We start from the raw sequence: 17,585 nt of genomic DNA, 5'->3' as shown, positions 1-17,585 counted from the left end.
GGCAACAGCAAGGGTCTGGATACACAGGCAATGGACACACGGGAACGCTTTCACTGGCACAAGGCAACAAGATCCGGAAGGGACAGGAAGGGGAAGTGGACTTTTATAATGTAGGGAGTGCTTGGAACTAATTGGGACAGGCACCAATCAATGGTGCACTGGCCCTTTAAATCTGAGAGACCCGGCGCGCGCCCTAGAGAGCGGGGCTGCGCGCGCCGGGACTGAGCAGGAGGATGGGGCAGGTGAGAAACATGGGGCGTGATCCGAGAGCGGGCACGTCCCGTGCCTCGGATCACGTCCCCTCTGGTGACATGGTAGCAGCGCTCGCGGTCTGCGGTGCTGACCGGAGTGCTGCATGCAGAGGAACACCGTGAGCGCTCCGGGGAGGCAGCGGGACCCGGAGTGCTCGGCGTGACAGTACCCCCCCCCCCTTGGGTCTCCCCCTCTTTTTAGAACCGAGGAATCTGTGGATGAGATCTTTGTCTAGAATATTGGCTTCAGGTTCCCATGATCTCTCCTCAGGGCCACAATTCTCCCAGTCTACCAAAATTTTTTTTTTTTACCTCTGACGACTTTGGAGGCGAGGATTTCTTTAACGGAGAAGACATCAGAGGAGCCAGAGATAGGAGCAGGAACAGTGACCTTGGGAGAAAAGCGGTTAAGTACGAGAGGTTTGAGAAGAGACACATGAAAAGAGTTGTAAATACGAAGAGAAGAAGGAAGATTAAGTTTGTAAGAGACAGAATTGATTTGGTTCTTGATTTTGAAAGGTCCGAGGACCAAGCTTGTAGCTAGGGACACGGAAACGGATGTACTTGGCGGAGAGCCATACTTTGTCACCGGGGGCAAAGACAGGAAGAATTCTTCTCTTCTTATCAGCATGTCTCTTCATGCGAGATGAGGCCAGTAGGAGCGATTTTTGAGTCTCTTTCCAGATGGAGGAGAAGTCTTTTGTTAACTCATCTACAGCAGGAACTCCAAAAGAAGTGGGAATGGGGAGGGGGGGGGGAGTGGGTGACGGCCGTACACCACAAAAAATGGAGATCTGGAGGAAGATTCAGAATTCTTGAAATTGTACGAGGATTCGGCCCAGGGCAGAAGGTCGACCCAATCATCTTGACGGGAGGAGACAAAATGACGAAGGTAGTCGCCAAGGATCTGGTTTACTCTTTCCACTTTTCCATTGGATTGTGGATGATAGGAGGAAGAAAAGTGTAATTTGATCTTCAATTGACTACAAAGTGCTCTCCAAAATTTAGAAATAAATTGAACCCCTCTATCAGACACAATATGCGTGGGAAGTCCGTGGAGACGAAAAATATGGAGAAAAAATTGCTTAGCCAACTGAGGTCGCAGAAGGAAGACCTGGAAGCGGGACAAAGTGAGCCATTTTGGAAAAACAATCCACAACCACCCAAATGACAGTGTTGCCATGAGATACGGGAAGGTTAGTGATAAAGTCCATACCTATATGAGACCATGGCTGTTCAGGCACAGGCAGAGGAAGGAGAAGACCAGCCAGCTTCTGGCGTGGAGTCTTGTCTCGTGCACACACAGTACAAGGCTCGTACAAAATCGGTCACATCTTTCTCCATGGATGACCACCAATAGTGTCTGGAGATTAGCTGTATGGATTTTTTTATTCCAGCATGACCTGCCAGGTGGGAGGAATGACCCCATTTGAGAGTCTGGAGGCGAAGACGTGGAGGAACATAAGTCTTTCCGGGAGGAATTGGCACCAAAGAAGCTGGGGCGGAAACGACCAGACACTCCGGAGGTATGATGTGTTGAGGAAGAATTTCAGATTCCGAGGCATCGGTGGCATGTGATAGAGCATCAGCTCTGACATTCTTGTCTGCAGGACGAAAATGAATTTGAAAATTGAAGCGGGCAAAGAACAATGACCATCTAGTCTGGCGAGGATTTAACCGCTGGGCGGACTGAAGATAAGACAAATTTTTATGATCAGTATAGATGGTGATGGGATGCAAGGATCCTTCTAGAAGATGTCTCCATTCCTCAAGTGCCAATTTAATGGCCAATAATTCACAGTCTCCAATGGAATAGTTTTTTTCAGTGGGAGAGAAGGTCTTGGAGAAAAATCCGCAAGTGATATTTTTTCCTTTAGTGGTTTTTTGAAGAAGGACGGCTCCGGCACCAACGGAGGAGGCGTCAACCTCAAGGTAGAAGGGCTTCAAAGAATCTGGCTTGGACAGCACTGGAGCAGAAGAGAAGGCAGCTTTTAGGTGTTTAAAGGCTTCCTCCGCCTGCCAAGGCAAGGCAAGCCCAGAAGAATTTCAGAAGTACAGTTGGGCAGCACAAAAAATTAAATGTGTTCGTGATGGGGAATTCCCACACTCATGAGCAGAAGTTGAGTGCGGTAACGCACAGCGCAGACCAGCCTTTCTCCATTGATGGATGAAATTAAGAGAGGTTTGACAAGACGGGTAACTGGAATATTGAACTTGTTGATGAGGGAGGCTTCAATGAAACTTCCTGCTGAACCAGAGTCCAAGAAGGCCACAGCGGAGAAGGAAGTATTAGCGGACGTAGCAATCGGCACAGGTATAGTCAGTCTTGGAGAGGAAGAATTCACACCTAGCAATGCCTCTCCTACATTAACTAGGTGCGCGCGTTTCCCTGACGCAGAGGACGAATAGGACAGTCCTTTAGGAAATGTTCGGTGCTTGCACAGTATAGGCACAGGTTTTTATTCCTACGACGAGTCCTCTCTTGTAGGGTCAGGCGAGACCGATCCAATTGCATGGCCCTTGGGAGGCACAGGAACTTGCACTTGGGAGGCACAGGAACAGATTGCAAAGGACGCTGGAAGAGAGGTGCTAGGGGAGGAAACTGCCTGGTGCGAACAAGATCCTTTTCCTGACGAAGCTCCTGGCGTCTTTCGGTGAAACGCATGTCAATGCGGGTGGCCAAATGGATGAGTTCAGACAGGGTAGCAGGAATTTCTCGTGCGGCCAGCACATCTTTGATGTAACTGGATAAGCCTTTCTTGAAGGTCGCGCAGAAGGCCTCATTATTCCAGGATAGCTCAGAGGCGAGGGTGCGGAACTGGATGGCGTACTCGTCCACAGAAGAACTCCCTTGGACAAGGTTCAATAGGGCTGTCTCGGCTGAAGAAGCCCAGGCTGGCTGCTTGAAGACACTGCATACTTCTGAGAAGAAGGACTGGATAGTAGCAGTGGCAGGATCGTTGCGGTCCCAAAGCTGTGTGGCCCAGGACAAGGCCTTTCCAGATAGCAGGCTGACCATGAACGCCACCTTAGACCATTCTGTAGGGAATTGGTCTGACATCATCTCCAGGTGCAGGGAACACTGGGACAGGAACCCACGGCACAATTTAGAGTCCCCATCAAACTTGTCAGGTAGGGACAAGCGAAGTCTGGAAGTGGCCACTCGCTGCGGAGGTGATGCAGGAGCTGGTGGAGGAGATGGTTGCTGATGTTGAGGCAGAAGCTGTTGTATCATAGCAGTCAACTGAGTCAGCTGTTGTTCTTGTAGCGCGATCTGCTGAGATTGCTGGGCGACCACGGAGGTTAGGTCAGCGACACTGGGCAGCGGGACCTCGGCGGGATCCATGGACGGATCTACTGTCAGGACCCGGACTGGTATGCAGGGAGGACACAGGTGGTGGATCCTCTGTGTCAGTGAGGTGATGGCGTGGGCCATACCAGGGGAACGGAATCTAAGAGGTTACTGGTTTTCACCAGAGCCCGCCGCAAAGCAGGATGGACTTGCTGCCGCAGGTAACCCCCAGGTCGTTCCACCCGATAGCGACTCAACCTCACTGACTGCTGAGTCAGGCGCGGTACACAAGTATTAGGCAAAGGCAAGGTCAGACGTAGGTCGGGACAGGCGGCAACGGTTTGTAGTCAAGGGCAACGGCAAGGGTCTGGATACACAGGCAATGGACACACGGGAACGCTTTCACTGGCACAAGGCAACAAGATCCAGCAGGTACAGGAAGGGGAAGTGGACTTTTATAACGTAGGGAGTGCTTGGAACTAATTGGGCCAGGCACCAATCAATGGTGCACTGGCCCTTTAAATCTGAGAGACCCGGTGCGCACGCGCCCTAGAGAGCGGGCCGCGCGCCGGGACTGAGCAGGAGGACGGGGCAGGTGAGAAACATGGGGCGCGATCCGAGACCGGGCACATCCGGATCGCGTCCCCTCCGGTGACATGGGAGCAGCGCTCGCGGTCAGCGGTGCTGACCGGAGCGCTGCATGCAGAGGAACACTGTGGGCGCTCCGGGGAGGCAGCGTGACCCAGAGCGCTCGGCGTGACAGTACCATTATATGCATAAAGCCAATACAAAAATACCATATATATATATATATATATATATATATACATACAGCAACAGAAGAATGCAGCAGCACACTGCCAGCACAAGGATATAGGTGAAACATGAACATGCAGTTAAAACATGGAGAGCTATACAGCTATGGTGTAATAGATGCAAATGTGAAACTATGAGATAGTGAGGCACTTAGCTTTTTGTCTCCGCCGGCGGTCAATAGTGAGGCAATTTGTCTCCGCCGATAGTGAGGCAATTTGTCTCCGCCGGCGGTCAAATAGCTTGGACAGTCCCGCCGCGATAAGGTGGCCTCATTGGGACGGACCCTACACTGTGAATATGCCTCTGTGTGAACAGTTCAGTAAGCATGGCAGGATCTGGAACATCCAAGACACCTTATATACACACATAATAGAGGTAGGTGGGGTGCAAGGCCAACATGGAGGTAGCCAATCCCCCGTATGTGTAATACAGACAGTCACTTGTCATTGCGCCGCGCCGTGCAGTGCATAGCAATGACGCATGGGACGCACACTGGAGGCCTGAAGCAGTGCGGACCCGACCCCGGCAACAGGTAATTATGCAACCGGGGATGGGGGAGGCAACGGGGCAGCGGCATCGGCAATGGGTGCCACTGCCCCTTCTCTCCCCCTGGCTATCGGCACCGGCAATGGGGCGCCGGCACCGATAGTCAGGGGGAGAGAACGGGCAGCAGCGCCGATAGCCAGCGGGAGAGAAGCGGCGGCAGCAGGGCTCTAGACCCCAGGAAAGGCAGGGGGAGAGAAGCGGGCAGCGACTGCCTCTCTCCCCCTGCCTTTCCTGGGGTGTATCGGTGTATACGCATGCACACACACGCACCCTCATTTTACCATGAATATTTGGGTAAAAAACTTTTTTTACCCAAATATCCTTGGTAAAATGAGGGTGCGTGTTATAGGCCGGTGCGTGGTATATCCCGATAAATACGGTAATTATCAGATCCTCCTCATATGTTGCTTCAGGCATCCTCTTACGCGTGTATTGTGACAACAACCTCTGTTTTAGGTCTTTGAGATGACTTTGATACTCACATATGCTAGCATGTTGTGCTGTCTCATAGATTATAGAGAAAATATATTTGTGAGTGTCATCTGGTCATCCTCCAATGATACTATTCTTTGTGATATATTATGTAGATCTTGGCGAACTTCTGCTATTACCACATGGAAAGTATCTTTTACTTTATTAAGAAAAAACCTTCAAAGTCTTTTGTGGGAAGATGGTGCAAACATCTTTGTTGGCCTACTTTGTTGTCTAGAGGGTTGTCATTCATTTTGGATCATGAAGAGTGTAGGGACCATGTCGATTGTGCCTGCTTCTACCTTTTGTGGAAAGGTAAGGAGTAGTTTTCATGGTACCCTAAATCCCATGTGGAGGTAGAGGATAAAGGTCCTTTGGTATGTTAAAGGGGTATTCCAGGCCAAAACTTTCTTTTATATATCAACTGGCTCCGGAAAGTTAAATAGATTTGTGAATTACTTCTATTAAAAAATCTTAATACTTCCAATAGTTATTAGCTTCTGAAGTTTAGTTGCTGTTTTCTGTCTAACTGCTTTCTGATGACTCACGTCCCAGGAGCTGAGCAGCTCCTATGGGGATATTTTCCCATCATGCACAGCTCCCGGGACGTGACATCATCATTGAGCAGTTAGACAGAAAACTTCAGAAGCTAATAACTATTGGAAGGATTAAGATTTTTTAATAGAAGTAATTTACAAATCTGTTTAACTTTCCGGAGCCAGTTGATATATAAAAAAAATGTTTTTGCCTGAAATGCCCCTTTAAGGAATATCTCTAGGGGTTCTCTTCTCTTTAGCAGAGTTTTTCATAATCTCGGCACCACTCTGGGGTGTTACTGTTGTGTGTCCATTATTTTTTTTATTTGAGTACGTCTCTTGATCAGGAAAGATTTTTGCCGGCCATGATAGAGTCGCCCACATGTCTGCGTTTCATCCTTCTGCAAGGCTGGGATTTGTGTGTGTTATATTATGGCTTTCTTGATCTTGTGAGATGGTGCAGGTAGTATGGTATTTTAGTAGATTCTCTTGGTATGTGGCCAACTGTAAGGGATTGATGGTACATGTACAAGGCAAATCAAATTCAGACAAAGACTGCATAGTTAAGTATGTCCAGTAGGTGTCAGAAGAGATCTGCAGTCTAAGAATAATTGATCTTTAAAGCTCGCTATCTATGTATTACTATGGAGAATTTCCCAGCACATAGGCCGGCATTTATCATTGTGTTTACCCTTTTTTTCTGTCTATATTTGGCGCTATTTTGGCACAAGTGTCCTTTTTTTGCACCTTTTTTGCACCTTTTGGTTTACACGTTTCTGCTGATTTTGAGTTGTAATCCACAGATGTTTGCAATACGCATGATATTGATGGATATGAACTGTGCCTTTTTGTGAAAAGGCACAAAAAAGGTACAAAACCACCAAAATGTCTCTAAACTACACCAGCCAAGACTTAGCTTAACTTTTTGGTTTATGTGAAGAGTAAAATTTCTGAAAATGTGACCTGCACAAAATTTATCAAATGCCCTGCGACCATTTCATAAATTTGGTGCTTCTACACATTATCAGCACACAAAAAAAATGCTTCACTTACACCTACAATGATGAGTGCCCCCCAATGTATTCAATCATACGAAATATTTCTTTTAGAAGGAAGAAGGGGGTAGATGGATCTATTTTATCTGTATGTTACGGCACCTCTTAGGCTAGGTTAACATTACGGAATTTCTGCCTGCAATTCCGCTTTGAAATTGCAGGCAGAAATTTTGCTTACTAAAGTATATAGTAAAGTGAATGGGTTTCCGTTCACAAATTCACACTTTGGAATTTGTAAAGCGGAATTTGTGAACGGAAAATCCAGTTTGCTCATTCTTCAGGCAGAAAAACTAGCACAACACATTGAAGTCTATTGGAGACTGCAGTGTCCACGTGGTCCTGTCTCTGGGCGGAAATTTTCGGCCTGGAGATTCCGCAGTGTGAACCTAGCCTTATGATTTAGGATAGGATAGTCCCAGAATATTTAATTCCTCCTTAGTGCTTGCCTGTTTCTTATCCCCTTTTTATGTATTGTGCTTCAAGCTCTATAACAACCCTCTCATTGCTTTACTGTGGGCAATGATGGCGCCTGTACAGTCATGTGCAGGGTGGGTTGCCTCTCCTCTGCACTTGTGATATGTTTGTACCTTAGCTGTACTTCTAATTCCAGTGCTTCAGTGTTGTAGATCTTATTCTTAGTGCCTAAGATATTAAGCGGATCCCTCCAGGGAACAAACCAGGATAGAGGCAGCGCACAGGACTTCAAAGGTAAAATGGTTTATTTACCCGGCATGCAACGCGTTTCGCTGGATAACCAGCTTCATCAGGCATGTTGAGGGTAGAGACATATAAGGTATTTGTACACAACAGTTTAAACCGCTGTCGCAGTACAACTATACTTGGTGAGCAAGTTTTCTTGTCTATTATCTTTTCTTTGACATTACGCTATCACACTAGGAGCGCTCTCCTTGTCTGTCTAGTGCCTAAGATGGCATCAGTATCCCGCACTATGTGCGAGCCGGAGCCACCTTTCCCTGGTGTGTGCAATGTCTTTAGCGCTGGTATTCTTCACTATCTCACAGGCTGAACTTGTGCTGGTATTAGTTTTAGAAATGCAAATTACAAGTTAACTCCATAAGTTTTTCCTTAAAAGGAATGTGTCATCAGAAAATGACCTATTGTTTAAATCAGGTTTTATGTTAAATATATTTTATTCATTTTTGTTCATAGTTTTTTCTAAGTTTTCATTTTACTACAGGATTAAGGGCAATGAAAGGGTGATTTTCTCAATCCTAACTCCTAGCTGAGCTAGCAAAGTCCCTCACCTGTTATAAAATTAGTCAGAGTAGCAGAGGGAGAAGTGATTTAAAGGGGTACTCCACCCATAGACATCTTATCCTCTATCCAAAGGATAGAGGATAAGATGTCTGATCGCTGGGGACCCCCGCAATCTCTCCTGCAGCACCCTCTTGTCATCAGCTGCACGGAGCGAAGATCGCTCTGTGATGATGACCCATGATACAGGGGCAGGAGAATTGTGACGTCACGGCCCTGCCCCTCGTGACGTCACGCCCTGCTCCCTCAATGCAAATCTATGGGAGGGGCATGGCAGTCATCATGAGGGGGCAGGACATGAGGGGGCAGGACATGATGTCATGTGAGGGTGGAGCCGTGATGTCACGATACTCTATCCCCTGTATTGTGAGTCATCAACACGGAGCGAGAACCCCCGCGATCAGACATCTTATCCCCTGTCCTTTGGATAGAGGATAAGATGTATAGGGGCGGAGTACCCCTTTAAGCTCATTCAAGAAGGGAGGGTTCTCTTTCTTTGGTCTACAAGACAGGCAGACGGGCTGACAGCAAAAGGTTGATAACAAAGTTAAGTGTGAACAGTGAGTAAAGTCTGTAATAAAGACAAGTGTGAACAGTGAGTGAAGGTTGCAGGATGCCATGTGTTGTGTAAGCTGGCAGAGAGAAGCTCTCCAGTTGTTAGTGAGGTAATGACTAATGTTTAATTATTGGCCCAACAGGCCTATGATTTTGTTTGGTTCCTGTCTTTTGTTTATCCCTCAACCTGTGTAAATAAACCTGGCAAGGAGCCAGTTTGCATGAAGAAGTTGCTGTTTGCTTTGCTAATGAAGTGGAAGACGTGTCCTTTTGGAGCTATATCTCACACCATCTAAATTTTATGATAGAAACAACAGAAGCAACTAGCGCTCAAGATCTATGACATATGGCATGATACAATTGATCTAGATATATAAAATGTAATGTATTCAAAGTAAAAGTCTCCTTCAGCAGGGTCCTTGCTGTTGAAGAACAATTTTGCATACTCTTATGAGATAAAATTCAACTATTTAGACATACGTGCAACTAATTAGTCACTTGACAGGAGTAAATAGATATTGAGTATGACCGCAAGTCTTAAACACAGTTTGATTATACATATGCACAACTACTGCTTATAGCAGGGGTCCCAAACTAATAGTGCACGGGCCATTTGCGGCCCGTGGAACTAAATTTTGCAGCCTGCACCAGAATTTCTATCGCCCCATTTCTATCGCCCCATGCACGACACATGCAGTTCCGGGCACCGGGCAGGTGATTTCTTCAGGCATATAGCCCTGCTTCGGGCAAGCAGGGCTAAATGTGGAAGACTTCACACACTTTGGCAAACACTGCTGCATGGGACACGAAGCACATATAGCGGGGCAACCAGTCTTGCCCCATCACTAAACTACTACTTACATCTGCCTGCAGGGACTTCCTGGCGGAGGTGCGCGCGGTGAGTGACGTCATCGCAAGCACCGTGCAGGGACACCGACATCCTGCCGCTATATGGTCTCCTCCTGCTGCCAAAACCTCCACGCTGTGTCATTCAGCCCCTATATGGTCTCCTCACACTGATGCCACCTCCAGGCTCTGTCATTGTGCCGCTCTGCGGCAGTGATTCTAAAAGCGATGCCGGTAATCTGCATGTTATTCTGAATAACAGTATTATTTCACTACCCCAGCACACTCCATATGTGCAAAGCAAAGTGTACTATACCCTTATTGAGGCTCTCTGTAGGCTAGAAATAGCCTTTTTTAATATAGATTCGCCGCAAACAAATTCTGATTGAAACAAACTTTTTTGGAAAATTCGGCGAATCGGCCCAATCAAATTTTTGAAAAGTTCGCTCATCTCTAAAAGAAATGATGCAAGTAAAGACGAATATTTACCACTAACATAAAGTAGAATATGTCACAAAAAAAATATCTCAGAATCAATATGATGGTTAAAAGCATCCCAGAGTAATATTAATCCTTATGAGTCCTTAAGGCCCAAATGGGATGAGTACTTAAAGTGGTACTCCGGTGCTAAGCATCTTATCCCCTATCAAAAGGATAGGGGAAAAGATGTTCGATCGCGGGGACCGCCCACAAGTCAGGATCGTTCTGTGGGTGATGATGGGCAGTGCAGGGGATGGAGTATCGTGATGTCATGGCTCTGCCCATCATATTGTCACGCCCCACCCCTGCAATGCAAGTCTATGGGAAGGGGCCTGGTGGCCGTCATGCCCCCTCCCATAGACTTGCATTGAGGGAGCGAGGCATGGTGTCACAAGGGGGTGGAACCATGACATCACGATGGGGCGGAGCCGTGATATCACGATACCCCATCCCCTGCATCACCTGTCATCAGCCACAGAGTGATCCTCTCTCTTTGCAGTTGAAAAACAGCAGTGTTGCAGGAGAGATTGTGGGGTCCCCAGCGGAGGGATCCCCACGATCTAACATCTTATCCCCTATACTTTTGATAGGGGATAAAATGTTTAGCACCAGAGTACCCCTTTAATGGGTTAAATGTAATTTTTAAAACCCTTGCGCTTGCACTTCTCCCGGCTCATTCTAATGATCTGAACGCTCAGACTCAAACTGATCAAAACTTTTGATATGTCTCTGTGGCATATTAAAACTTGATAAACTACAGGGACACTTTAATATCCTGATCATCATTTAATTTACGTTCGCTATTACACTGTGGTCTTTTAACTGCTTGCTTAGACATCTAGACTATAGCTTTTTATTATTTGCAGTGTATCATAGCCACAACAGAACCACTAGCCCTATGCTCAGTCACCTAGTAACATAGTAACATAGTTCATGAGGTTGAAAAAAGACCAGAGTCCATCAAGTTCAACCTATAACCCTAATGAGTCCCTACTGAGTTGATCCAGAGGAAGGCAAAAAACCCTCATACTAGAGGTAAAAATTCCTTCCCGACTCCAAATATGGCATTCAGAATAAATCCCCGGATCAACGTTCTGTCCCTATAAATCTAGTATACATAACCAGTAGTGATGTCTCGAAAAGTTCGCCGGCGAATAGTTCCCGGCAAACATAGATTGTTCGCGTTCGCCACTGTAGTACTACTACTCCCAGCATGGAACAGACTGTTCCATGCTGGGAATAGTAGTACCTACACAAATAGACATATCGCCCTGGGTGTTAGTCGTGACACCCGATGCGATTGTCCATATTATAGCAGACAAGCGGAGCGGCTCTATACAGCGCTCGCATTTCTGCACTATACTCCGGCCAGTGATTTGAATAGAACATCACTCATCATATTTTCCACCCAGAGTTGTGATTGGCCGGATGGTTGCAGCTCTGAGGAAAATATGAATGAGTGAGTGGCAGGAGTATAGAGCGGAGATGCGAGTGCTGTATACATCCGCTCCATCTCTGCAATAGAAAGGACAATCACAGCAGGTGTCAGTAGTGATACCCCTGTGATATGTTCTTACCTGCAAGTACTACTACTTCCAACATGGAGCACACTCTGCTCCATGCTGGGAGCTGCAGTATTTGCATTAATAGACAGATCACAGCGAGTGTAACTTCTGACACCCTATGCGATCTGTCTGTTAATGCAGGTATTACAGCTCCCAGCATGTTGACCATAGAAGAGCATCCGGCCACATCTTTACATTATACAGGAGGATAACAGGGGGTTTCAGGAGTGACATCCACTGTGATCTTTCTGTAACTGCAGGTACTACTACTCCCAACATGGAGCACACATGGAGCTGGGAGCTGTAGTACTGGCATTAATAGACAGATCGCATCGGGTGTCAGAAGTTACACTCGCTGCGATCTGTCTATTAATGCAGATACTACAGCTCCCAGCATGGAGCAGAGTGTGCTCCATGTTGGGAGTAGTAGTACTTGCAGGTAAGAACAGATCACAGCGGGTATCACTTTGCCCCTATTAATGCACCCCATGATTTTATTTGCCTTGACCGCAGCTACCCGACACTGGTCACTACAGCTACATTTACTATTAACTAAGACTCCTAAATCCTTTTCCATGTCAGTCGTCCCAAGTGTGCTCCCATTTAATACATAATACCAGCCCAGATTTTTCTTCCCCATGTGCATTACCTTACATTTATCAGTGTTGAACCTCATCTGCCACTTCCCAGCCCAAACCTTCAACCTATCCAGATCCATTTGTAACAGTGCACTGTCCTGTATAGTGTTTACCGCTTTACAGAGTTTAGTATCATCTGCAAAGATTGCTACTTTACTATTCAACCCCTCTACAATGTCATTAATAAATATAATAAATAGAACAGGACCCAAGACGGAGCCCTGTAGTACCCCACTGGTAACAGTCACCCAATTAGAATAAGTACCATTAATAACCACCCTCTGTTTCCTATCACTGAGCCATTTACTTACCCACTTGCACACATTCTCCCCCAGCCCCATCCTTCTCATTATGCACCAACCCTTTATGTGGCACCGTATCAAATGATCTGGAAAAATCCAGATATACGACATCCAGCGATTGCCCCTGGTCCAGTCTGGAGCTCACTTCCTCTTAAAAGCTGATCAGGTTAATTTGACAGGACCAATCCCTCATAAAGCCATGCTGATATGGAGTCATACATTTAGTTTTATGAAGATACTACAAAATAGCATCTCTTAGAAAACAATACAACAATTTACATACAACGGAGGTTAAACTAACAGGTCTATAATTCCTGGGGTCCCCTTTTGATCCTTTTTTAAATATTGGTACCACATTTGCCATGCGCCAGTCCCTGGGAACAGTCCCTGTTAGTATAGAATTCCTGAATATTAAAAATTGGGGTCTGTCTATCACATCACCTAATTCCTTTAGAACACGAGGGTGAATGCCATCTGGACCTGGTGATTTGTCTATTTTGATTTTTTGTAGGCGGCACTGTACTTCTTCCTGGTTAAGACAGGTGACCTGTACTGGGTAGTTTAACTTATCTCTCTGTATTTCACCTGGCATTTCAATTTCCACGGTGAATACAGTGGAGAAGAATTTGTTTAATATATTTGCTTTTTTCTGATCCCTGTTTATAATTTCTTCCTCATCATTTTTTAAAGGGTCCACACTTTCATTTTTGACCTTTTTTCTATTTATATAGTTAAAGAACATTTTGTGGTTATTTTTACTCTCTTTGGCAATGAGTCTTTTTGTCTCTATTTTTGCAGTTTTTATCTGTTTTTTTTTTTACATTTTTTTCTATAGCTTTTTAATGCTTCTTCAATGCAGCCCTGTTTTAGTAGTTTAAATGCTTTATTTTTGACATTTATTGCCCGCTTAACATTCTTGTTCATCCATATTGGTTTTCTTTTATTTCTGCCCTTTTCTTCCCATAAGATATATACATCTTAGAGTGAGAATTTAAGATATTTTTTAAAAGTCTCCCATTTAGTGTCAGTATTCTTGTTTTTGAGGACATTATTCCATTTTATTTTGTTAAGGGCTTTTCGGAGTTGATTGAACTTTGCCTTCCTAAAGTTCATTGTTTTTAAGGCCCCTCGAGAGATTCCCTTATTGAAGATCAAGTTATAATGTATTATATTATGATTACTATTTCCTAGGTATAATTCTACTTGCACATTAGTTACTCTGTTAGGCCTGTTGGTTAATATTAAGTCCAGTAGGGTGCCCCCTCTGGTCGGGCCCTGCACCATTTGGGATAGATAATTGTCTTTAGCTATAGTCAGAAACCTGTTTCCTTTATGAGATTCACAGGACTCAGTCTCCCAATTTATATCAGGATAGTTAAAGTCCCCCATTATTATCACGTCATTTTGATTTGCTGCCTTGTTTATTTGCCTCAGTAACTGATCTTCTGCCTCTTCCATTATGACCACCCAGTCACAGCTGTCATACAACCAAGTCTCTGTTATACCCACTATTTTATAATTTTCTTCAGACGTCAACCACTCCAGTTCGTCAGTTTTATTGGTCAGACTTCTGGCATTAGTCATCATGCAATTCAATGGTGTATGTTTTTTCTTCCCATGAAGCCTATCTCTATTAACTATTCTAATCCCTCCCTCCGCTCCACCCCCAGGTACATTGATAAGTCCCCCCTCTCTATTTACACTATCTTCTCCCTCTATGTTGTAAGTTCCCTCCCCCAATCCCTAGTTCGAATCGCTGCTGCACCCTCCCCATTGAGGTGCAGCCCGTCCCTACGGTAGAGCCGGTAACCGACAGCGAAGTAGGCACAGTACTCCATGAACCCAAACCCCTCCTTCCTACACCAGCTTCTGAGCCACTTGTTCACCTCCCTAATCTCCCGCTGCCTCTCTGGTGTGGCTCGTGGTACAGGTAATATTTCAGAAAATATTTCCTTGGGGGTTCTTGCCTTAAGCTTGCGGCTTAAGTCCGTGAAATCATTTTTTAGGACACTCCACCTACCACTTACTTTGTCATTGTTGCCAATATGTACCATGACTGCTGGATCCTCTCCAGCACAACCCAGCAACCTGTCAACCCAATCCACGATGTGCCGAACTCGAGCGCCAGGAAGACAACACACTGTTCGGCGATCCCGGTCTTTGTGACAGATCGCCCTGTCTTTCCCCCTAATAATAGAGTCCCCCACTACCAGTACCAGTCCGGCCTGCCCTGCATCTTGCTGCAGTACTGCTAGCTCTAAAATGGTATCCCCCTCATCTGCCAACCGGGCAAACTTGTTGGGGTGTGCCAGTTTAGGACTAGCCTCCCTGACACTTTTCCCTCTACCCCGTTTTCTAACTGTAACCCAGCTAGCTGCCTGACTATCCTGCACCTCCGTCCCACTTTCCTCCCCCACCTCTCCCCCAGAGAGTGCTTGCTCAGTGAGCAGGGACTCCTCTCCAAGTTGTCAATGCTTCTCAATGTTGCCAGTCACTTCTCTAGATCCAGGATCTGGGCTTCCAAACGTACAACTAGCACATATCTCGCACAACAATATGCACCCTCAAACTGTTGTTCAATGATTGGATACATTGAACAGAATGTACACCGGACTGCATTTTCCAACATAGAGGCCATCAAGTTTGGGGGATTTAACATATTTACAGCAAAAAACAGACAGTAAATATTATAATTAAATTCTCAGTAGACATTCTGAGTTAAAGTCTCTACAGTGTAAGCAAAGTAACACTCGCAGCGATCTCAAACTCATGCTTTCAAACTCTCAGATTTACAGCACTCTTACAGTTCCTCTCTTTCAAATCAACTCACAGTCAGCGCAATACTATATTGTGGGAGCTTGCGGCATATATATTTTTTGGTTGTAGTATAATAACTAAATCCTATATTTATTAATATACTTACCTGCATGCTTACCTGCTCCTGTTTGGAGCCCCTGCTCTCCCGTGGAGCTTCACATCATGACCCCTGCCAGAGGCGGGGGCCACCATCCCCCCTCCATATATCTCTATTGGAAAGCTGTTCGGCTATCTTCAGCTATCCCATAGAGTTATATAGAGGGGTCGTGACACGCTGCTCCACTGGTGCCCAAATGCCTGAACGAGGTGCTATTCTCCCTGCTGTATATAACTATGCAGTAGGAGATGAGGCTTCCCACTCTGTCTCTACAGCACCCATCTTCAGCACCTGAACCAGTGCTAAGACCCAGTGAGAGACCCATTGCAAAATCACTATTTTGCCGAAGGTCATTTTGCAAAAATAAAGATGGCATTGGAAGTACCCTTTAACCTTTCATTGTACATAATCTTCTGTATGAAATGTTAAAATCATAGTGGAGAAAATACAATATAGGTTGTGTTTACGCGTGGAGTTTTGTTAGAGGTACCACACGCACATTGGCCCCATTTTTACAGAAAATGAATGAAATCATGGTAAAAATGTTACAATAAAATTGCAGTGATTTCAGAAAATGGTAGTAACGTGATGTTACAGTACCACTGATAAAATGCCATATACTGTACATTAAATTATTGTATATACCGTATTTATCGTGGTATACCACGCACCGGCCAATAACACGCACCCTCATTTTACCAAGGGTGTTTGGGTAAAAAAAGCCGTGCTGCTTCTGGCTCTGATCCACGGTGCTTCTGACTCCGGTGTGGCTTCTATGCGTCGTTGATATGCGCTGCTATGCAATGACGAGTGACGTTGCGTCACTCGTCATTGCGCCTCGCAGCGCATAGCAACGACGCATAGACGCCACGCCGGAGCCAGAAGCACCGTGGATCGAAGCCAGAAGCAGCATGGACCCGACCCCAGGTAATTATAAAACCGGGGATGGGGGAGGCAATGGGGCAGCAGCGCCGATAGCCAGGGGGAGAGAAGCGGTGGCAGCAGGGCTAAAAATGTTAGCCTAAAAAATGTATGTTATACGCCGATAAATACGGTATTTGAATATGTAGTCTGTTATTTTTGATAAAGGGAGATAAAATTTAACTATACATTTATTAATAGTTTAACAAAAATGTAACATAATTTCTAAATAAATTCACAGCACTTTTATTTAGCATTTAGTTATACAAAAGGCATTATGACCATGCCTTAGTGGACCAAGTTGACTAAGTGGACCAACAATGCTCACCAGTGGTTCCCTTTATTTCTGGTATCAGTATTTAGACATGATAGTTGGCCCATGTATATCTGTGTTCATGTACATGACTGACAGCAGCTCAATACCCCAAAAAAGTTTAGCACTTATAGTAATAATAATACAATGTATGGCATTGTAAGAGACTCTTAATGGCCAATTGCATATTTCTTATCTTAAGCATCAATTTCTATTGTCATTTTTTAATTCTATTTATTCTACAAAATTGTTATACAATGAAAACTCTTTGAGAAGACCATCCAAATTGAATTAAAAAGTGGTTTTCTATGGGGATGATCTTCTCAAAGAAAATTTACACTATTCATTATGTATTGTGGACTGAAAATCTGTCCCATAAAATCTGGTTTGGATAAGGGTTTGGTCTTCTTAAAGAGATGTTTTTTTTGGAGAGCTTCCACTGTATTTGTCAAGTTTACATAACAATTTGATGAGGCTGGCTTAACACAAGCTAGCTTTGTCAGTGCTTTGCTTTTGTGTCCAGAGCAGATATCCACAACACAAACTGTACTTGTGAACATAGCCCTATACACAATCTTTGAAGGTCATATTATTGGAATGTGGCTCTTGATTCCAAGGAACTGTCACTCCAAAAGGAATTTGGCTTTTTTAAAGGCTTCTTTTCCAGGCAGAGATGGACTTTTCATAAGAGGCTTGGGCTGCAGTACACTTACTTGGCCAACTCCCCTGTCGCTTCCATGTTTCAGAGCACCTGGTATCCACTGCTGTCCTCTTTTCCTCCATCCTGTAATTTTTTTGTATGGACTGGA

This window comes from Hyla sarda, chromosome 10 (genome assembly GCF_029499605.1).
Source record: "Hyla sarda isolate aHylSar1 chromosome 10, aHylSar1.hap1, whole genome shotgun sequence".
NCBI classification, from domain to species: domain Eukaryota; kingdom Metazoa; phylum Chordata; class Amphibia; order Anura; family Hylidae; genus Hyla; species Hyla sarda.
The sequence above is the reverse complement of the archived record's forward strand: the minus strand, read 5'-3'. Positions refer to the sequence as shown.